Genomic DNA, 19,867 nt, shown 5'->3' on the forward strand with positions numbered 1-19,867 from the left:
AAAGAAGTTATAAGCGATGCATGCATGCTTCTGCTTCACCAAAATCATTTGCTAAAAAAGGTCAGTAAAAGGAAGTCTATTTTAAAGAGACACCGTTCAATTTGGGTAATCTATGCAGAAGAGGAAATTGTCAGCTGTACTGATGAAAATATAATTTACTCGGAAGTAAGATTTTGGGCCCTTCCTTAATTTTACCATGTCAATAAACACATATGAATTTGACGTCAGCAAAAAAATGAGATAGTAGCAACTTCAGGACTAAAAATAAGGTTACATTTACTGAAGAAATTTCAAATGCTTGAAATATCAATTCATTATTATATTCTAGTGTGTTTGGTACCTTCTTCAGGTAACCATCTTAAGAAACATAGCGTTAGTTGGGACACTGCCAAATTTTGATTAGGTGATTTTGAGGTTTGCTGTATCAGAGCCTGGATAGCTCAGTCGGTAGAGCATCAGACTTTTAATCTGAGGGTCCAGGGTTCAAGTCCCTGTTCAGGCGGTTTGTTTAAAGAAAATGTACTCTAATGACATGCTCTTTTCAGGATCCAATGAACGAGTAGTCCCATTAGAGTAATTGCAAGTTACTCTTAATGGAGCCATTAAATACCCATCGGTCGTGTACCATTTGACAAGAGTTAAGAAGACTTACCGCAACGGTATCATGTCGTTTGAGATGTTGATTATCTTTTCCCCAATTCAATGTTCAAAATGGAACCCTGCTTATAGTTTCCAAATCACTTTATAAAGTTGGTCAACCGCTGATAGCTCATCTTTTTATTTGAGAATTTCTGTTCACCTTGTTGAATCAGGTTGGATCTCTGGTGCAATGGATAGCGGCTTGGGGTTCTAGGCGAATGTAGAGAAAGCATTCAAAGTCTTTGGGTTGGAATACTAGCTGGGTCAGTTTTATCCCTCCTTTATCTTATAACTAATTGAAACAGTAACAAACAATGCCTGCTTCTGCATAACCAGAGACATTTACCAAAACGGCAGTGAAAGAAAGTCTATTTAAACAGACACTGTTTGCTTTGAAAATGTTGCATAATCTATGCCCAAGAGTAAATTTCCAGTTATACTGCTGGACATGTAATTTAGTACCTAGTAATAGTATTTGGCCTTTTACTAATTTCACAATGTCAATTTAGAGACATGATTTCTAAGTCAGCCGAAAATGAGATAGAACGAATTTCAGGATTTAAAATAGATTACGTGTGCTGCTGAAATTTCAAATGCTTGAAATATCAATTAATTATTAAACTCTACATATTTGATTGCTAATATATGTAAACATATTAAGAATTAAAGTGTAGGTTGGTGTGCGTCCACATCATTTTTAGCTGATTTTTAGTTGCAGTGTTGCAGAGCCTGGATAGCTCAGTCGGTAGAGCATCAGACTTTTAATCTGAGGGTCCAGGGTTCAAGTCCCTGTTCAGGCGGTCGGCTACTTTAAAGAAAAAGTATTCTGATTGTACATTCTTTTTGTGTTCCACTGCATGATGAATAAGATATTCCATTACCAAAATTAAAAAAAAACGTCTTTCATGGAGAAGTGAAAAACCCATCTGTCTCATATATCAGATGACGATACACTAAACTTAAGTTGTATGCAGACTTACCAACTGTATCATGTAGTTTGACACGGTGAATAACTTTTACCCAATTCAATATTCAAGATATAGCCATGGTTATAGTATCCAATGAACTTTATAAAGTTGATCAACAGCTCAAAGCTCATTATTTCATTTCTGAATATCTGTGCACCTCATTCAAGCAGATTGGCTCTGTGGCGCAATGGATAGCGCATTGAACTTCTAGGTGAATGTCAAGAAGGTATTCAAAGGCTGTGGTTCGAATCCCACCAGAGTCAGTTTTATCCCTGTTTATTTCATAACTATTTAAAGAAGTTATAAGCGATGCATGCATGCTTCTGCTTCACCAAAATCATTTGCTAAAAAAGGTCAGTAAAAGGAAGTCTATTTTAAAGAGACACCGTTCAATTTGGGTAATCTATGCAGAAGAGGAAATTGTCAGCTGTACTGATGAAAATATAATTTACTCGGAAGTAAGATTTTGGGCCCTTCCTTAATTTTACCATGTCAATAAACACATATGAATTTGACGTCAGCAAAAAAATGAGATAGTAGCAACTTCAGGACTAAAAATAAGGTTACATTTACTGAAGAAATTTCAAATGCTTGAAATATCAATTCATTATTATATTCTAGTGTGTTTGGTACCTTCTTCAGGTAACCATCTTAAGAAACATAGCGTTAGTTGGGACACTGCCAAATTTTGATTAGGTGATTTTGAGGTTTGCTGTATCAGAGCCTGGATAGCTCAGTCGGTAGAGCATCAGACTTTTAATCTGAGGGTCCAGGGTTCAAGTCCCTGTTCAGGCGGTTTGTTTAAAGAAAATGTACTCTAATGACATGCTCTTTTCAGGATCCAATGAACGAGTAGTCCCATTAGAGTAATTGCAAGTTACTCTTAATGGAGCCATTAAATACCCATCGGTCGTGTACCATTTGACAAGAGTTAAGAAGACTTACCGCAACGGTATCATGTCGTTTGAGATGTTGATTATCTTTTCCCCAATTCAATGTTCAAAATGGAACCCTGCTTATAGTTTCCAAATCACTTTATAAAGTTGGTCAACCGCTGATAGCTCATCTTTTTATTTGAGAATTTCTGTTCACCTTGTTGAATCAGGTTGGATCTCTGGTGCAATGGATAGCGGCTTGGGGTTCTAGGCGAATGTAGAGAAAGCATTCAAAGTCTTTGGGTTGGAATACTAGCTGGGTCAGTTTTATCCCTCCTTTATCTTATAACTAATTGAAACAGTAACAAACAATGCCTGCTTCTGCATAACCAGAGACATTTACCAAAACGGCAGTGAAAGAAAGTCTATTTAAACAGACACTGTTTGCTTTGAAAATGTTGCATAATCTATGCCCAAGAGTAAATTTCCAGTTATACTGCTGGACATGTAATTTAGTACCTAGTAATAGTATTTGGCCTTTTACTAATTTCACAATGTCAATTTAGAGACATGATTTCTAAGTCAGCCGAAAATGAGATAGAACGAATTTCAGGATTTAAAATAGATTACGTGTGCTGCTGAAATTTCAAATGCTTGAAATATCAATTAATTATTAAACTCTACATATTTGATTGCTAATATATGTAACCATATTAAGAATTAAAGTGTAGGTTGGTGTGCGTCCACATCATTTTTAGCTGATTTTTAGTTGCAGTGTTGCAGAGCCTGGATAGCTCAGTCGGTAGAGCATCAGACTTTTAATCTGAGGGTCCAGGGTTCAAGTCCCTGTTCAGGCGGTCGGCTACTTTAAAGAAAAAGTATTCTGATTGTACATTCTTTTTGTGTTCCACTGCATGATGAATAAGATATTCCATTACCAAAATTAAAAAAAAACGTCTTTCATGGAGAAGTGAAAAACCCATCTGTCTCATATATCAGATGACGATACACTAAACTTAAGTTTTATGCAGACTTACCAACTGTATCATGTAGTTTGACACGGTGAATAACTTTTACCCAATTCAATATTCAAAATATAGCCATGGTTATAGTATCCAATGAACTTTATAAAGTTGATCAACAGCTCAAAGCTCATTATTTCATTTCTGAATATCTGTGCACCTCACTCAAGCAGATTGGCTCTGTGGCGCAATGGATAGCGCATTGGACTTCTAGGTGAATGTCAAGAAGGTATTCAAAGGCTGTGGGTTCGAATCCCACCAGAGTCAGTTTTATCCCTGTTTATTTCATAACTATTTAAAGAAGTTATAAGCGATGCATGCATGCTTCTGCTTCACCAAAATCATTTGCTAAAAAAGGTCAGTAAAAGGAAGTCTATTTTAAAGAGACACCGTTCAATTTGGGTAATCTATGCAGAAGAGGAAATTGTCAGCTGTACTGATGAAAATATAATTTACTCGGAAGTAAGATTTTGGGCCCTTCCTTAATTTTACCATGTCAATAAACACATATGAATTTGACGTCAGCAAAAAAATGAGATAGTAGCAACTTCAGGACTAAAAATAAGGTTACATTTACTGAAGAAATTTCAAATGCTTGAAATATCAATTCATTATTATATTCTAGTGTATTTGGTACCTTCTTCAGGTAACCATCTTAAGAAACATAGCGTTAGTTGGGACACTGCCAAATTTTGATTAGGTGATTTTGAGGTTTGCTGTATCAGAGTCTGGATAGCTCAGTCGGTAGAGCATCAGACTTTTAATCTGAGGGTCCAGGGTTCAAGTCCCCGTTCAGGCGGTAGGCTACTTTAAAGAAAAAGTATTCTGATTGTACATTCTTTTTGTGTTCCACTGCATGATGAATAAGATATTCCATTACCAAAATTAAAAAAAAATGTCTTTCATGGAGAAGTGAAAAACCCATCTGTCTCATATATCAGATGATGATACACTAAACTTAAGTTGTATGCAGACTTACCAACTGTATCATGTAGTTTGACACGGTGAATAACTTTTACCCAATTCAATATTCAAAATATAGCCATGGTTATAGTATCCAATGAACTTTATAAAGTTGATCAACAGCTCAAAGCTCATTATTTCATTTCTGAATATCTGTGCACCTCACTCAAGCAGATTGGCTCTGTGGCGCAATGGATAGCGCATTGGTCTTCTAGGTGAATGTCAAGAAGGTATTCAAAGGCTGTGGGTTCGAATCCCACCAGAGTCAGTTTTATCCCTGTGTATTTCATAACTATTTAAAGAAGTTATAAGCGATGCATGCATGCTTCTGCTTCACCAAAATCATTTGCTAAAAAAGGTCAGTAAAAGGAAGTCTATTTTAAAGAGACACCGTTCAATTTGGGTAATCTATGCAGAAGAGGAAATTGTCAGCTGTACTGATGAAAATATAATTTACTCGGAAGTAAGATTTTGGGCCCTTCCTTAATTTTACCATGTCAATAAACACATATGAATTTGACGTCAGCAAAAAAATGAGATAGTAGCAACTTCAGGACTAAAAATAAGGTTACATTTACTGAAGAAATTTCAAATGCTTGAAATATCAATTCATTATTATATTCTAGTGTGTTTGGTACCTTCTTCAGGTAACCATCTTAAGAAACATAGCGTTAGTTGGGACACTGCCAAATTTTGATTAGGTAATTTTGAGGTTTGCTGTATCAGAGCCTGGATAGCTCAGTCGGTAGAGCATCAGACTTTTAATCTGAGGGTCCAGGGTTCAAGTCCCTGTTCAGGCGGTTTGTTTAAAGAAAATGTACTCTAATGACATGCTCTTTTCAGGATCCAATGAACGAGTAGTCCCATTAGAGTAATTGCAAGTTACTCTTAATGGAGCCATTAAATACCCATCGGTCGTGTACCATTTGACAAGAGTTAAGAAGACTTACCGCAACGGTATCATGTCGTTTGAGATGTTGATTATCTTTTCCCCAATTCAATGTTCAAAATGGAACCCTGCTTATAGTTTCCAAATCACTTTATAAAGTTGGTCAACCGCTGATAGCTCATCTTTTTATTTGAGAATTTCTGTTCACCTTGTTGAATCAGGTTGGATCTCTGGTGCAATGGATAGCGGCTTGGGGTTCTAGGCGAATGTAGAGAAAGCATTCAAAGTCTTTGGGTTGGAATACTAGCTGGGTCAGTTTTATCCCTCCTTTATCTTATAACTAATTGAAACAGTAACAAACAATGCCTGCTTCTGCATAACCAGAGACATTTACCAAAACGGCAGTGAAAGAAAGTCTATTTAAACAGACACTGTTTGCTTTGAAAATGTTGCATAATCTATGCCCAAGAGTAAATTTCCAGTTATACTGCTGGACATGTAATTTAGTACCTAGTAATAGTATTTGGCCTTTTACTAATTTCACAATGTCAATTTAGAGACATGATTTCTAAGTCAGCCGAAAATGAGATAGAACGAATTTCAGGATTTAAAATAGATTACGTGTGCTGCTGAAATTTCAAATGCTTGAAATATCAATTAATTATTAAACTCTACATATTTGATTGCTAATATATGTAACCATATTAAGAATTAAAGTGTAGGTTGGTGTGCGTCCACATCATTTTTAGCTGATTTTTAGTTGCAGTGTTGCAGAGCCTGGATAGCTCAGTCGGTAGAGCATCAGACTTTTAATCTGAGGGTCCAGGGTTCAAGTCCCTGTTCAGGCGGTCGGCTACTTTAAAGAAAAAGTATTCTGATTGTACATTCTTTTTGTGTTCCACTGCATGATGAATAAGATATTCCATTACCAAAATTAAAAAAAAACGTCTTTCATGGAGAAGTGAAAAACCCATCTGTCTCATATATCAGATGACGATACACTAAACTTAAGTTGTATGCAGACTTACCAACTGTATCATGTAGTTTGACACGGTGAATAACTTTTACCCAATTCAATATTCAAAATATAGCCATGGTTATAGTATCCAATGAACTTTATAAAGTTGATCAACAGCTCAAAGCTCATTATTTCATTTCTGAATATCTGTGCACCTCACTCAAGCAGATTGGCTCTGTGGCGCAATGGATAGCGCATTGGACTTCTAGGTGAATGTCAAGAAGGTATTCAAAGGCTGTGGGTTCGAATCCCACCAGAGTCAGTTTTATCCCTGTTTATTTCATAACTATTTAAAGAAGTTATAAGCGATGCATGCATGCTTCTGCTTCACCAAAATCATTTGCTAAAAAAGGTCAGTAAAAGGAAGTCTATTTTAAAGAGACACCGTTCAATTTGGGTAATCTATGCAGAAGAGGAAATTGTCAGCTGTACTGATGAAAATATAATTTACTCGGAAGTAAGATTTTGGGCCCTTCCTTAATTTTACCATGTCAATAAACACATATGAATTTGACGTCAGCAAAAAAATGAGATAGTAGCAACTTCAGGACTAAAAATAAGGTTACATTTACTGAAGAAATTTCAAATGCTTGAAATATCAATTCATTATTATATTCTAGTGTATTTGGTACCTTCTTCAGGTAACCATCTTAAGAAACATAGCGTTAGTTGGGACACTGCCAAATTTTGATTAGGTGATTTTGAGGTTTGCTGTATCAGAGTCTGGATAGCTCAGTCGGTAGAGCATCAGACTTTTAATCTGAGGGTCCAGGGTTCAAGTCCCCGTTCAGGCGGTAGGCTACTTTAAAGAAAAAGTATTCTGATTGTACATTCTTTTTGTGTTCCACTGCATGATGAATAAGATATTCCATTACCAAAATTAAAAAAAAATGTCTTTCATGGAGAAGTGAAAAACCCATCTGTCTCATATATCAGATGATGATACACTAAACTTAAGTTGTATGCAGACTTACCAACTGTATCATGTAGTTTGACACGGTGAATAACTTTTACCCAATTCAATATTCAAAATATAGCCATGGTTATAGTATCCAATGAACTTTATAAAGTTGATCAACAGCTCAAAGCTCATTATTTCATTTCTGAATATCTGTGCACCTCACTCAAGCAGATTGGCTCTGTGGCGCAATGGATAGCGCATTGGTCTTCTAGGTGAATGTCAAGAAGGTATTCAAAGGCTGTGGGTTCGAATCCCACCAGAGTCAGTTTTATCCCTGTGTATTTCATAACTATTTAAAGAAGTTATAAGCGATGCATGCATGCTTCTGCTTCACCAAAATCATTTGCTAAAAAAGGTCAGTAAAAGGAAGTCTATTTTAAAGAGACACCGTTCAATTTGGGTAATCTATGCAGAAGAGGAAATTGTCAGCTGTACTGATGAAAATATAATTTACTCGGAAGTAAGATTTTGGGCCCTTCCTTAATTTTACCATGTCAATAAACACATATGAATTTGACGTCAGCAAAAAAATGAGATAGTAGCAACTTCAGGACTAAAAATAAGGTTACATTTACTGAAGAAATTTCAAATGCTTGAAATATCAATTCATTATTATATTCTAGTGTGTTTGGTACCTTCTTCAGGTAACCATCTTAAGAAACATAGCGTTAGTTGGGACACTGCCAAATTTTGATTAGGTGATTTTGAGGTTTGCTGTATCAGAGCCTGGATAGCTCAGTCGGTAGAGCATCAGACTTTTAATCTGAGGGTCCAGGGTTCAAGTCCCTGTTCAGGCGGTTTGTTTAAAGAAAATGTACTCTAATGACATGCTCTTTTCAGGATCCAATGAACGAGTAGTCCCATTAGAGTAATTGCAAGTTACTCTTAATGGAGCCATTAAATACCCATCGGTCGTGTACCATTTGACAAGAGTTAAGAAGACTTACCGCAACGGTATCATGTCGTTTGAGATGTTGATTATCTTTTCCCCAATTCAATGTTCAAAATGGAACCCTGCTTATAGTTTCCAAATCACTTTATAAAGTTGGTCAACCGCTGATAGCTCATCTTTTTATTTGAGAATTTCTGTTCACCTTGTTGAATCAGGTTGGATCTCTGGTGCAATGGATAGCGGCTTGGGGTTCTAGGCGAATGTAGAGAAAGCATTCAAAGTCTTTGGGTTGGAATACTAGCTGGGTCAGTTTTATCCCTCCTTTATCTTATAACTAATTGAAACAGTAACAAACAATGCCTGCTTCTGCATAACCAGAGACATTTACCAAAACGGCAGTGAAAGAAAGTCTATTTAAACAGACACTGTTTGCTTTGAAAATGTTGCATAATCTATGCCCAAGAGTAAATTTCCAGTTATACTGCTGGACATGTAATTTAGTACCTAGTAATAGTATTTGGCCTTTTACTAATTTCACAATGTCAATTTAGAGACATGATTTCTAAGTCAGCCGAAAATGAGATAGAACGAATTTCAGGATTTAAAATAGATTACGTGTGCTGCTGAAATTTCAAATGCTTGAAATATCAATTAATTATTAAACTCTACATATTTGATTGCTAATATATGTAACCATATTAAGAATTAAAGTGTAGGTTGGTGTGCGTCCACATCATTTTTAGCTGATTTTTAGTTGCAGTGTTGCAGAGCCTGGATAGCTCAGTCGGTAGAGCATCAGACTTTTAATCTGAGGGTCCAGGGTTCAAGTCCCTGTTCAGGCGGTCGGCTACTTTAAAGAAAAAGTATTCTGATTGTACATTCTTTTTGTGTTCCACTGCATGATGAATAAGATATTCCATTACCAAAATTAAAAAAAAACGTCTTTCATGGAGAAGTGAAAAACCCATCTGTCTCATATATCAGATGACGATACACTAAACTTAAGTTGTATGCAGACTTACCAACTGTATCATGTAGTTTGACACGGTGAATAACTTTTACCCAATTCAATATTCAAAATATAGCCATGGTTATAGTATCCAATGAACTTTATAAAGTTGATCAACAGCTCAAAGCTCATTATTTCATTTCTGAATATCTGTGCACCTCACTCAAGCAGATTGGCTCTGTGGCGCAATGGATAGCGCATTGGACTTCTAGGTGAATGTCAAGAAGCTATTCAAAGGCTGTGGGTTTGAATCCCACCAGAGTCAGTTTTATCCCTGTTTATTTCATAACTATTTAAAGAAGTTATAAGCGATGCATGCATGCTTCTGCTTCACCAAAATCATTTGCTAAAAAAGGTCAGTAAAAGGAAGTCTATTTTAAAGAGACACCGTTCAATTTGGGTAATCTATGCAGAAGAGGAAATTGTCAGCTGTACTGATGAAAATATAATTTACTCGGAAGTAAGATTTTGGGCCCTTCCTTAATTTTACCATGTCAATAAACACATATGAATTTGACGTCAGCAAAAAAATGAGATAGTAGCAACTTCAGGACTAAAAATAAGGTTACATTTACTGAAGAAATTTCAAATGCTTGAAATATCAATTCATTATTATATTCTAGTGTATTTGGTACCTTCTTCAGGTAACCATCTTAAGAAACATAGCGTTAGTTGGTTCACTGCCAAATTTTGATTAGGTGATTTTGAGGTTTGCTGTATCAGAGTCTGGATAGCTCAGTCGGTAGAGCATCAGACTTTTAATCTGAGGGTCCAGGGTTCAAGTCCCCGTTCAGGCGGTAGGCTACTTTAAAGAAAAAGTATTCTGATTGTACATTCTTTTTGTGTTCCACTGCATGATGAATAAGATATTCCATTACCAAAATTAAAAAAAAATGTCTTTCATGGAGAAGTGAAAAACCCATCTGTCTCATATATCAGATGATGATACACTAAACTTAAGTTGTATGCAGACTTACCAACTGTATCATGTAGTTTGACACGGTGAATAACTTTTACCCAATTCAATATTCAAAATATAGCCATGGTTATAGTATCCAATGAACTTTATAAAGTTGATCAACAGCTCAAAGCTCATTATTTCATTTCTGAATATCTGTGCACCTCACTCAAGCAGATTGGCTCTGTGGCGCAATGGATAGCGCATTGGTCTTCTAGGTGAATGTCAAGAAGGTATTCAAAGGCTGTGGGTTCGAATCCCACCAGAGTCAGTTTTATCCCTGTGTATTTCATAACTATTTAAAGAAGTTATAAGCGATGCATGCATGCTTCTGCTTCACCAAAATCATTTGCTAAAAAAGGTCAGTAAAAGGAAGTCTATTTTAAAGAGACACCGTTCAATTTGGGTAATCTATGCAGAAGAGGAAATTGTCAGCTGTACTGATGAAAATATAATTTACTCGGAAGTAAGATTTTGGGCCCTTCCTTAATTTTACCATGTCAATAAACACATATGAATTTGACGTCAGCAAAAAAATGAGATAGTAGCAACTTCAGGACTAAAAATAAGGTTACATTTACTGAAGAAATTTCAAATGCTTGAAATATCAATTCATTATTATATTCTAGTGTGTTTGGTACCTTCTTCAGGTAACCATCTTAAGAAACATAGCGTTAGTTGGGACACTGCCAAATTTTGATTAGGTGATTTTGAGGTTTGCTGTATCAAAGCCTGGATAGCTCAGTTGGTAGAGCATCAGACTTTTAATCTGAGGGTCCAGGGTTCAAGTCCCTGTTCAGGCGGTTTGTTTAAAGAAAATGTACTCTAATGACATGCTCTTTTCAGGATCCAATGAACGAGTAGTCCCATTAGAGTAATTGCAAGTTACTCTTAATGGAGCCATTAAATACCCATCGGTCGTGTACCATTTGACAAGAGTTAAGAAGACTTACCGCAACGGTATCATGTCGTTTGAGATGTTGATTATCTTTTCCCCAATTCAATGTTCAAAATGGAACCCTGCTTATAGTTTCCAAATCACTTTATAAAGTTGGTCAACCGCTGATAGCTCATCTTTTTATTTGAGAATTTCTGTTCACCTTGTTGAATCAGGTTGGATCTCTGGTGCAATGGATAGCGGCTTGGGGTTCTAGGCGAATGTAGAGAAAGCATTCAAAGTCTTTGGGTTGGAATACTAGCTGGGTCAGTTTTATCCCTCCTTTATCTTATAACTAATTGAAACAGTAACAAACAATGCCTGCTTCTGCATAACCAGAGACATTTACCAAAACGGCAGTGAAAGAAAGTCTATTTAAACAGACACTGTTTGCTTTGAAAATGTTGCATAATCTATGCCCAAGAGTAAATTTCCAGTTATACTGCTGGACATGTAATTTAGTACCTAGTAATAGTATTTGGCCTTTTACTAATTTCACAATGTCAATTTAGAGACATGATTTCTAAGTCAGCCGAAAATGAGATAGAACGAATTTCAGGATTTAAAATAGATTACGTGTGCTGCTGAAATTTCAAATGCTTGAAATATCAATTAATTATTAAACTCTACATATTTGATTGCTAATATATGTAACCATATTAAGAATTAAAGTGTAGGTTGGTGTGCGTCCACATCATTTTTAGCTGATTTTTAGTTGCAGTGTTGCAGAGCCTGGATAGCTCAGTCGGTAGAGCATCAGACTTTTAATCTGAGGGTCCAGGGTTCAAGTCCCTGTTCAGGCGGTCGGCTACTTTAAAGAAAAAGTATTCTGATTGTACATTCTTTTTGTGTTCCACTGCATGATGAATAAGATATTCCATTACCAAAATTAAAAAAAAACGTCTTTCATGGAGAAGTGAAAAACCCATCTGTCTCATATATCAGATGACGATACACTAAACTTAAGTTGTATGCAGACTTACCAACTGTATCATGTAGTTTGACACGGTGAATAACTTTTACCCAATTCAATATTCAAGATATAGCCATGGTTATAGTATCCAATGAACTTTATAAAGTTGATCAACAGCTCAAAGCTCATTATTTCATTTCTGAATATCTGTGCACCTCATTCAAGCAGATTGGCTCTGTGGCGCAATGGATAGCGCATTGGACTTCTAGGTGAATGTCAAGAAGGTATTCAAAGGCTGTGGGTTCGAATCCCACCAGAGTCAGTTTTATCCCTGTTTATTTCATAACTATTTAAAGAAGTTATAAGCGATGCATGCATGCTTCTGCTTCACCAAAATCATTTGCTAAAAAAGGTCAGTAAAAGGAAGTCTATTTTAAAGAGACACCGTTCAATTTGGGTAATCTATGCAGAAGAGGAAATTGTCAGCTGTACTGATGAAAATATAATTTACTCGGAAGTAAGATTTTGGGCCCTTCCTTAATTTTACCATGTCAATAAACACATATGAATTTGACGTCAGCAAAAAAATGAGATAGTAGCAACTTCAGGACTAAAAATAAGGTTACATTTACTGAAGAAATTTCAAATGCTTGAAATATCAATTCATTATTATATTCTAGTGTGTTTGGTACCTTCTTCAGGTAACCATCTTAAGAAACATAGCGTTAGTTGGGACACTGCCAAATTTTGATTAGGTGATTTTGAGGTTTGCTGTATCAGAGCCTGGATAGCTCAGTCGGTAGAGCATCAAACTTTTAATCTGAGGGTCCAGGGTTCAAGTCCCTGTTCAGGCGGTTTGTTTAAAGAAAATGTACTCTAATGACATGCTCTTTTCAGGATCCAATGAACGAGTAGTCCCATTAGAGTAATTGCAAGTTACTCTTAATGGAGCCATTAAATACCCATCGGTCGTGTACCATTTGACAAGAGTTAAGAAGACTTACCGCAACGGTATCATGTCGTTTGAGATGTTGATTATCTTTTCCCCAATTCAATGTTCAAAATGGAACCCTGCTTATAGTTTCCAAATCACTTTATAAAGTTGGTCAACCGCTGATAGCTCATCTTTTTATTTGAGAATTTCTGTTCACCTTGTTGAATCAGGTTGGATCTCTGGTGCAATGGATAGCGGCTTGGGGTTCTAGGCGAATGTAGAGAAAGCATTCAAAGTCTTTGGGTTGGAATACTAGCTGGGTCAGTTTTATCCCTCCTTTATCTTATAACTAATTGAAACAGTAACAAACAATGCCTGCTTCTGCATAACCAGAGACATTTACCAAAACGGCAGTGAAAGAAAGTCTATTTAAACAGACACTGTTTGCTTTGAAAATGTTGCATAATCTATGCCCAAGAGTAAATTTCCAGTTATACTGCTGGACATGTAATTTAGTACCTAGTAATAGTATTTGGCCTTTTACTAATTTCACAATGTCAATTTAGAGACATGATTTCTAAGTCAGCCGAAAATGAGATAGAACGAATTTCAGGATTTAAAATAGATTACGTGTGCTGCTGAAATTTCAAATGCTTGAAATATCAATTAATTATTAAACTCTACATATTTGATTGCTAATATATGTAACCATATTAAGAATTAAAGTGTAGGTTGGTGTGCGTCCACATCATTTTTAGCTGATTTTTAGTTGCAGTGTTGCAGAGCCTGGATAGCTCAGTCGGTAGAGCATCAGACTTTTAATCTGAGGGTCCAGGGTTCAAGTCCCTGTTCAGGCGGTCGGCTACTTTAAAGAAAAAGTATTCTGATTGTACATTCTTTTTGTGTTCCACTGCATGATGAATAAGATATTCCATTACCAAAATTAAAAAAAAACGTCTTTCATGGAGAAGTGAAAAACCCATCTGTCTCATATATCAGATGACGATACACTAAACTTAAGTTGTATGCAGACTTACCAACTGTATCATGTAGTTTGACACGGTGAATAACTTTTACCCAATTCAATATTCAAGATATAGCCATGGTTATAGTATCCAATGAACTTTATAAAGTTGATCAACAGCTCAAAGCTCATTATTTCATTTCTGAATATCTGTGCACCTCATTCAAGCAGATTGGCTCTGTGGCGCAATGGATAGCGCATTGGACTTCTAGGTGAATGTCAAGAAGGTATTCAAAGGCTGTGGGTTCGAATCCCACCAGAGTCAGTTTTATCCCTGTTTATTTCATAACTATTTAAAGAAGTTATAAGCGATGCATGCATGCTTCTGCTTCACCAAAATCATTTGCTAAAAAAGGTCAGTAAAAGGAAGTCTATTTTAAAGAGACACCGTTCAATTTGGGTAATCTATGCAGAAGAGGAAATTGTCAGCTGTACTGATGAAAATATAATTTACTCGGAAGTAAGATTTTGGGCCCTTCCTTAATTTTACCATGTCAATAAACACATATGAATTTGACGTCAGCAAAAAAATGAGATAGTAGCAACTTCAGGACTAAAAATAAGGTTACATTTACTGAAGAAATTTCAAATGCTTGAAATATCAATTCATTATTATATTCTAGTGTGTTTGGTACCTTCTTCAGGTAACCATCTTAAGAAACATAGCGTTAGTTGGGACACTGCCAAATTTTGATTAGGTGATTTTGAGGTTTGCTGTATCAGAGCCTGGATAGCTCAGTCGGTAGAGCATCAAACTTTTAATCTGAGGGTCCAGGGTTCAAGTCCCTGTTCAGGCGGTTTGTTTAAAGAAAATGTACTCTAATGACATGCTCTTTTCAGGATCCAATGAACGAGTAGTCCCATTAGAGTAATTGCAAGTTACTCTTAATGGAGCCATTAAATACCCATCGGTCGTGTACCATTTGACAAGAGTTAAGAAGACTTACCGCAACGGTATCATGTCGTTTGAGATGTTGATTATCTTTTCCCCAATTCAATGTTCAAAATGGAACCCTGCTTATAGTTTCCAAATCACTTTATAAAGTTGGTCAACCGCTGATAGCTCATCTTTTTATTTGAGAATTTCTGTTCACCTTGTTGAATCAGGTTGGATCTCTGGTGCAATGGATAGCGGCTTGGGGTTCTAGGCGAATGTAGAGAAAGCATTCAAAGTCTTTGGGTTGGAATACTAGCTGGGTCAGTTTTATCCCTCCTTTATCTTATAACTAATTGAAACAGTAACAAACAATGCCTGCTTCTGCATAACCAGAGACATTTACCAAAACGGCAGTGAAAGAAAGTCTATTTAAACAGACACTGTTTGCTTTGAAAATGTTGCATAATCTATGCCCAAGAGTAAATTTCCAGTTATACTGCTGGACATGTAATTTAGTACCTAGTAATAGTATTTGGCCTTTTACTAATTTCACAATGTCAATTTAGAGACATGATTTCTAAGTCAGCCGAAAATGAGATAGAACGAATTTCAGGATTTAAAATAGATTACGTGTGCTGCTGAAATTTCAAATGCTTGAAATATCAATTAATTATTAAACTCTACATATTTGATTGCTAATATATGTAACCATATTAAGAATTAAAGTGTAGGTTGGTGTGCGTCCACATCATTTTTAGCTGATTTTTAGTTGCAGTGTTGCAGAGCCTGGATAGCTCAGTCGGTAGAGCATCAGACTTTTAATCTGAGGGTCCAGGGTTCAAGTCCCTGTTCAGGCGGTCGGCTACTTTAAAGAAAAAGTATTCTGATTGTACATTCTTTTTGTGTTCCACTGCATGATGAATAAGATATTCCATTACCAAAATAAAAAAAAAAACGTCTTTCATGGAGAAGTGAAAAACCCATCTGTCTCATATATCAGATGACGATACACTAAACTTAAGTTGTATGCAGACTTACCAACTGTATCATGTAGTTTGACACGGTGAATAACTTTTACCCAATTCAATATTCAAGATATAGCCATGGTTATAGTATCCAATGAACTTTATAAAGTTGATCAACAGCTCAAAGCTCATTATTTCATTTCTGAATATCTGTGCACCTCATTCAAGCAGATTGGCTCTGTGGCGCAATGGATAGCGCATTGGACTTCTAGGTGAATGTCAAGAAGGTATTCAAAGGCTGTGGGTTCGAATCCCACCAGAGTCAGTTTTATCCCTGTTTATTTCATAACTATTTAAAGAAGTTATAAGCGATGCATGCATGCTTCTGCTTCACCAAAATCATTTGCTAAAAAAGGTCAGTAAAAGGAAGTCTATTTTAAAGAGACACCGTTCAATTTGGGTAATCTATGCAGAAGAGGAAATTGTCAGCTGTACTGATGAAAATATAATTTACTCGGAAGTAAGATTTTGGGCCCTTCCTTAATTTTACCATGTCAATAAACACATATGAATTTGACGTCAGCAAAAAAATGAGATAGTAGCAACTTCAGGACTAAAAATAAGGTTACATTTACTGAAGAAATTTCAAATGCTTGAAATATCAATTCATTATTATATTCTAGTGTGTTTGGTACCTTCTTCAGGTAACCATCTTAAGAAACATAGCGTTAGTTGGGACACTGCCAAATTTTGATTAGGTGATTTTGAGGTTTGCTGTATCAGAGCATGGATAGCTCAGTCGGTAGAGCATCAGACTTTTAATCTGAGGGTCCAGGGTTCAAGTCCCTGTTCAGGCGTTTTGTTTAAAGAAAATGTACTCTAATGACATGCTCTTTTCAGGATCCAATGAACGAGTAGTCCCATTAGAGTAATTGCAAGTTACTCTTAATGGAGCCATTAAATACCCATCGGTCGTGTACCATTTGACAAGAGTTAAGAAGACTTACCGCAACGGTATCATGTCGTTTGAGATGTTGATTATCTTTTCCCCAATTCAATGTTCAAAATGGAACCCTGCTTATAGTTTCCAAATCACTTTATAAAGTTGGTCAACCGCTGATAGCTCATCTTTTTATTTGAGAATTTCTGTTCACCTTGTTGAATCAGGTTGGATCTCTGGTGCAATGGATAGCGGCTTGGGGTTCTAGGCGAATGTAGAGAAAGCATTCAAAGTCTTTGGGTTGGAATACTAGCTGGGTCAGTTTTATCCCTCCTTTATCTTATAACTAATTGAAACAGTAACAAACAATGCCTGCTTCTGCATAACCAGAGACATTTACCAAAACGGCAGTGAAAGAAAGTCTATTTAAACAGACACTGTTTGCTTTGAAAATGTTGCATAATCTATGCCCAAGAGTAAATTTCCAGTTATACTGCTGGACATGTAATTTAGTACCTAGTAATAGTATTTGGCCTTTTACTAATTTCACAATGTCAATTTAGAGACATGATTTCTAAGTCAGCCGAAAATGAGATAGAACGAATTTCAGGATTTAAAATAGATTACGTGTGCTGCTGAAATTTCAAATGCTTGAAATATCAATTAATTATTAAACTCTACATATTTGATTGCTAATATATGTAACCATATTAAGAATTAAAGTGTAGGTTGGTGTGCGTCCACATCATTTTTAGCTGATTTTTAGTTGCAGTGTTGCAGAGCCTGGATAGCTCAGTCGGTAGAGCATCAGACTTTTAATCTGAGGGTCCAGGGTTCAAGTCCCTGTTCAGGCGGTCGGCTACTTTAAAGAAAAAGTATTCTGATTGTACATTCTTTTTGTGTTCCACTGCATGATGAATAAGATATTCCATTACCAAAATTAAAAAAAAACGTCTTTCATGGAGAAGTGAAAAACCCATCTGTCTCATATATCAGATGACGATACACTAAACTTAAGTTGTATGCAGACTTACCAACTGTATCATGTAGTTTGACACGGTGAATAACTTTTACCCAATTCAATATTCAAGATATAGCCATGGTTATAGTATCCAATGAACTTTATAAAGTTGATCAACAGCTCAAAGCTCATTATTTCATTTCTGAATATCTGTGCACCTCATTCAAGCAGATTGGCTCTGTGGCGCAATGGATAGCGCATTGGACTTCTAGGTGAATGTCAAGAAGGTATTCAAAGGCTGTGGGTTCGAATCCCACCAGAGTCAGTTTTATCCCTGTTTATTTCATAACTATTTAAAGAAGTTATAAGCGATGCATGCATGCTTCTGCTTCACCAAAATCATTTGCTAAAAAAGGTCAGTAAAAGGAAGTCTATTTTAAAGAGACACCGTTCAATTTGGGTAATCTATGCAGAAGAGGAAATTGTCAGCTGTACTGATGAAAATATAATTTACTCGGAAGTAAGATTTTGGGCCCTTCCTTAATTTTACCATGTCAATAAACACATATGAATTTGACGTCAGCAAAAAAATGAGATAGTAGCAACTTCAGGACTAAAAATAAGGTTACATTTACTGAAGAAATTTCAAATGCTTGAAATATCAATTCATTATTATATTCTAGTGTGTTTGGTACCTTCTTCAGGTAACCATCTTAAGAAACATAGCGTTAGTTGGGACACTGCCAAATTTTGATTAGGTGATTTTGAGGTTTGCTGTATCAGAGCCTGGATAGCTCAGTCGGTAGAGCATCAGACTTTTAATCTGAGGGTCCAGGGTTCAAGTCCCTGTTCAGGCGGTTTGTTTAAAGAAAATGTACTCTAATGACATGCTCTTTTCAGGATCCAATGAACGAGTAGTCCCATTAGAGTAATTGCAAGTTACTCTTAATGGAGCCATTAAATACCCATCGGTCGTGTACCATTTGACAAGAGTTAAGAAGACTTACCGCAACGGTATCATGTCGTTTGAGATGTTGATTATCTTTTCCCCAATTCAATGTTCAAAATGGAACCCTGCTTATAGTTTCCAAATCACTTTATAAAGTTGGTCAACCGCTGATAGCTCATCTTTTTATTTGAGAATTTCTGTTCACCTTGTTGAATCAGGTTGGATCTCTGGTGCAATGGATAGCGGCTTGGGGTTCTAGGCGAATGTAGAGAAAGCATTCAAAGTCTTTGGGTTGGAATACTAGCTGGGTCAGTTTTATCCCTCCTTTATCTTATAACTAATTGAAACAGTAACAAACAATGCCTGCTTCTGCATAACCAGAGACATTTACCAAAACGGCAGTGAAAGAAAGTCTATTTAAACAGACACTGTTTGCTTTGAAAATGTTGCATAATCTATGCCCAAGAGTAAATTTCCAGTTATACTGCTGGACATGTAATTTAGTACCTAGTAATAGTATTTGGCCTTTTACTAATTTCACAATGTCAATTTAGAGACATGATTTCTAAGTCAGCCGAAAATGAGATAGAACGAATTTCAGGATTTAAAATAGATTACGTGTGCTGCTGAAATTTCAAATGCTTGAAATATCAATTAATTATTAAACTCTACATATTTGATTGCTAATATATGTAACCATATTAAGAATTAAAGTGTAGGTTGGTGTGCGTCCACATCATTTTTAGCTGATTTTTAGTTGCAGTGTTGCAGAGCCTGGATAGCTCAGTCGGTAGAGCATCAGACTTTTAATCTGAGGGTCCAGGGTTCAAGTCCCTGTTCAGGCGGTCGGCTACTTTAAAGAAAAAGTATTCTGATTGTACATTCTTTTTGTGTTCCACTGCATGATGAATAAGATATTCCATTACCAAAATTAAAAAAAAACGTCTTTCATGGAGAAGTGAAAAACCCATCTGTCTCATATATCAGATGACGATACACTAAACTTAAGTTGTATGCAGACTTACCAACTGTATCATGTAGTTTGACACGGTGAATAACTTTTACCCAATTCAATATTCAAGATATAGCCATGGTTATAGTATCCAATGAACTTTATAAAGTTGATCAACAGCTCAAAGCTCATTATTTCATTTCTGAATATCTGTGCACCTC

General features: G+C 36.1%; 25 non-coding genes across 25 annotated transcripts; all 25 read left to right on the top strand.

Annotated features, from left to right (window-relative positions):
* The first annotated feature begins 429 nt into the window (after positions 1 to 429).
* TRNAK-UUU (transfer RNA lysine (anticodon UUU)) lies at positions 430 to 502 on the top strand. Its single transcript has one exon. It is a non-coding gene; the product is annotated as a tRNA-Lys (tRNA).
* Positions 503 to 1,366: 864 nt separating this feature from the next.
* On the top strand, positions 1,367 to 1,439 carry TRNAK-UUU (transfer RNA lysine (anticodon UUU)). Its single transcript has one exon. It is a non-coding gene; the product is annotated as a tRNA-Lys (tRNA).
* Positions 1,440 to 2,329: 890 nt separating this feature from the next.
* Positions 2,330 to 2,402, top strand: TRNAK-UUU (transfer RNA lysine (anticodon UUU)). Its single transcript has one exon. It is a non-coding gene; the product is annotated as a tRNA-Lys (tRNA).
* An 864-nt stretch (positions 2,403 to 3,266) lies between these two features.
* TRNAK-UUU (transfer RNA lysine (anticodon UUU)) lies at positions 3,267 to 3,339 on the top strand. Its single transcript has one exon. It is a non-coding gene; the product is annotated as a tRNA-Lys (tRNA).
* A 341-nt stretch (positions 3,340 to 3,680) lies between these two features.
* Positions 3,681 to 3,771, top strand: TRNAR-UCU (transfer RNA arginine (anticodon UCU)). The gene is given in 2 exon segments: positions 3,681 to 3,717; positions 3,736 to 3,771. It is a non-coding gene; the product is annotated as a tRNA-Arg (tRNA).
* Positions 3,772 to 4,644: 873 nt separating this feature from the next.
* Positions 4,645 to 4,735, top strand: TRNAR-UCU (transfer RNA arginine (anticodon UCU)). The gene is given in 2 exon segments: positions 4,645 to 4,681; positions 4,700 to 4,735. It is a non-coding gene; the product is annotated as a tRNA-Arg (tRNA).
* Positions 4,736 to 5,194: 459 nt separating this feature from the next.
* On the top strand, positions 5,195 to 5,267 carry TRNAK-UUU (transfer RNA lysine (anticodon UUU)). Its single transcript has one exon. It is a non-coding gene; the product is annotated as a tRNA-Lys (tRNA).
* An 864-nt stretch (positions 5,268 to 6,131) lies between these two features.
* Positions 6,132 to 6,204, top strand: TRNAK-UUU (transfer RNA lysine (anticodon UUU)). Its single transcript has one exon. It is a non-coding gene; the product is annotated as a tRNA-Lys (tRNA).
* Positions 6,205 to 6,545: 341 nt separating this feature from the next.
* TRNAR-UCU (transfer RNA arginine (anticodon UCU)) lies at positions 6,546 to 6,636 on the top strand. Its single transcript is given in 2 exon segments — positions 6,546 to 6,582; positions 6,601 to 6,636. It is a non-coding gene; the product is annotated as a tRNA-Arg (tRNA).
* Positions 6,637 to 7,509: 873 nt separating this feature from the next.
* Positions 7,510 to 7,600, top strand: TRNAR-UCU (transfer RNA arginine (anticodon UCU)). The gene is given in 2 exon segments: positions 7,510 to 7,546; positions 7,565 to 7,600. It is a non-coding gene; the product is annotated as a tRNA-Arg (tRNA).
* A 459-nt stretch (positions 7,601 to 8,059) lies between these two features.
* On the top strand, positions 8,060 to 8,132 carry TRNAK-UUU (transfer RNA lysine (anticodon UUU)). The gene has a single exon. It is a non-coding gene; the product is annotated as a tRNA-Lys (tRNA).
* Positions 8,133 to 8,996: 864 nt separating this feature from the next.
* On the top strand, positions 8,997 to 9,069 carry TRNAK-UUU (transfer RNA lysine (anticodon UUU)). The gene has a single exon. It is a non-coding gene; the product is annotated as a tRNA-Lys (tRNA).
* Positions 9,070 to 9,410: 341 nt separating this feature from the next.
* Positions 9,411 to 9,501, top strand: TRNAR-UCU (transfer RNA arginine (anticodon UCU)). The gene is given in 2 exon segments: positions 9,411 to 9,447; positions 9,466 to 9,501. It is a non-coding gene; the product is annotated as a tRNA-Arg (tRNA).
* An 873-nt stretch (positions 9,502 to 10,374) lies between these two features.
* On the top strand, positions 10,375 to 10,465 carry TRNAR-UCU (transfer RNA arginine (anticodon UCU)). The gene is given in 2 exon segments: positions 10,375 to 10,411; positions 10,430 to 10,465. It is a non-coding gene; the product is annotated as a tRNA-Arg (tRNA).
* A 459-nt stretch (positions 10,466 to 10,924) lies between these two features.
* On the top strand, positions 10,925 to 10,997 carry TRNAK-UUU (transfer RNA lysine (anticodon UUU)). The gene has a single exon. It is a non-coding gene; the product is annotated as a tRNA-Lys (tRNA).
* An 864-nt stretch (positions 10,998 to 11,861) lies between these two features.
* TRNAK-UUU (transfer RNA lysine (anticodon UUU)) lies at positions 11,862 to 11,934 on the top strand. The gene has a single exon. It is a non-coding gene; the product is annotated as a tRNA-Lys (tRNA).
* A 341-nt stretch (positions 11,935 to 12,275) lies between these two features.
* Positions 12,276 to 12,366, top strand: TRNAR-UCU (transfer RNA arginine (anticodon UCU)). The gene is given in 2 exon segments: positions 12,276 to 12,312; positions 12,331 to 12,366. It is a non-coding gene; the product is annotated as a tRNA-Arg (tRNA).
* Positions 12,367 to 13,762: 1,396 nt separating this feature from the next.
* On the top strand, positions 13,763 to 13,835 carry TRNAK-UUU (transfer RNA lysine (anticodon UUU)). Its single transcript has one exon. It is a non-coding gene; the product is annotated as a tRNA-Lys (tRNA).
* A 341-nt stretch (positions 13,836 to 14,176) lies between these two features.
* Positions 14,177 to 14,267, top strand: TRNAR-UCU (transfer RNA arginine (anticodon UCU)). The gene is given in 2 exon segments: positions 14,177 to 14,213; positions 14,232 to 14,267. It is a non-coding gene; the product is annotated as a tRNA-Arg (tRNA).
* Positions 14,268 to 15,663: 1,396 nt separating this feature from the next.
* TRNAK-UUU (transfer RNA lysine (anticodon UUU)) lies at positions 15,664 to 15,736 on the top strand. The gene has a single exon. It is a non-coding gene; the product is annotated as a tRNA-Lys (tRNA).
* A 342-nt stretch (positions 15,737 to 16,078) lies between these two features.
* TRNAR-UCU (transfer RNA arginine (anticodon UCU)) lies at positions 16,079 to 16,169 on the top strand. The gene is given in 2 exon segments: positions 16,079 to 16,115; positions 16,134 to 16,169. It is a non-coding gene; the product is annotated as a tRNA-Arg (tRNA).
* A 1,396-nt stretch (positions 16,170 to 17,565) lies between these two features.
* Positions 17,566 to 17,638, top strand: TRNAK-UUU (transfer RNA lysine (anticodon UUU)). Its single transcript has one exon. It is a non-coding gene; the product is annotated as a tRNA-Lys (tRNA).
* A 341-nt stretch (positions 17,639 to 17,979) lies between these two features.
* On the top strand, positions 17,980 to 18,070 carry TRNAR-UCU (transfer RNA arginine (anticodon UCU)). Its single transcript is given in 2 exon segments — positions 17,980 to 18,016; positions 18,035 to 18,070. It is a non-coding gene; the product is annotated as a tRNA-Arg (tRNA).
* Positions 18,071 to 18,529: 459 nt separating this feature from the next.
* Positions 18,530 to 18,602, top strand: TRNAK-UUU (transfer RNA lysine (anticodon UUU)). The gene has a single exon. It is a non-coding gene; the product is annotated as a tRNA-Lys (tRNA).
* An 864-nt stretch (positions 18,603 to 19,466) lies between these two features.
* Positions 19,467 to 19,539, top strand: TRNAK-UUU (transfer RNA lysine (anticodon UUU)). Its single transcript has one exon. It is a non-coding gene; the product is annotated as a tRNA-Lys (tRNA).
* Positions 19,540 to 19,867: the final 328 nt, after the last annotated feature.

This window comes from Triturus cristatus, chromosome 4_1 (assembly GCF_964204655.1).
Source record: "Triturus cristatus chromosome 4_1, aTriCri1.1, whole genome shotgun sequence".
Classification (NCBI taxonomy): Eukaryota; Metazoa; Chordata; class Amphibia; order Caudata; family Salamandridae; genus Triturus; species Triturus cristatus.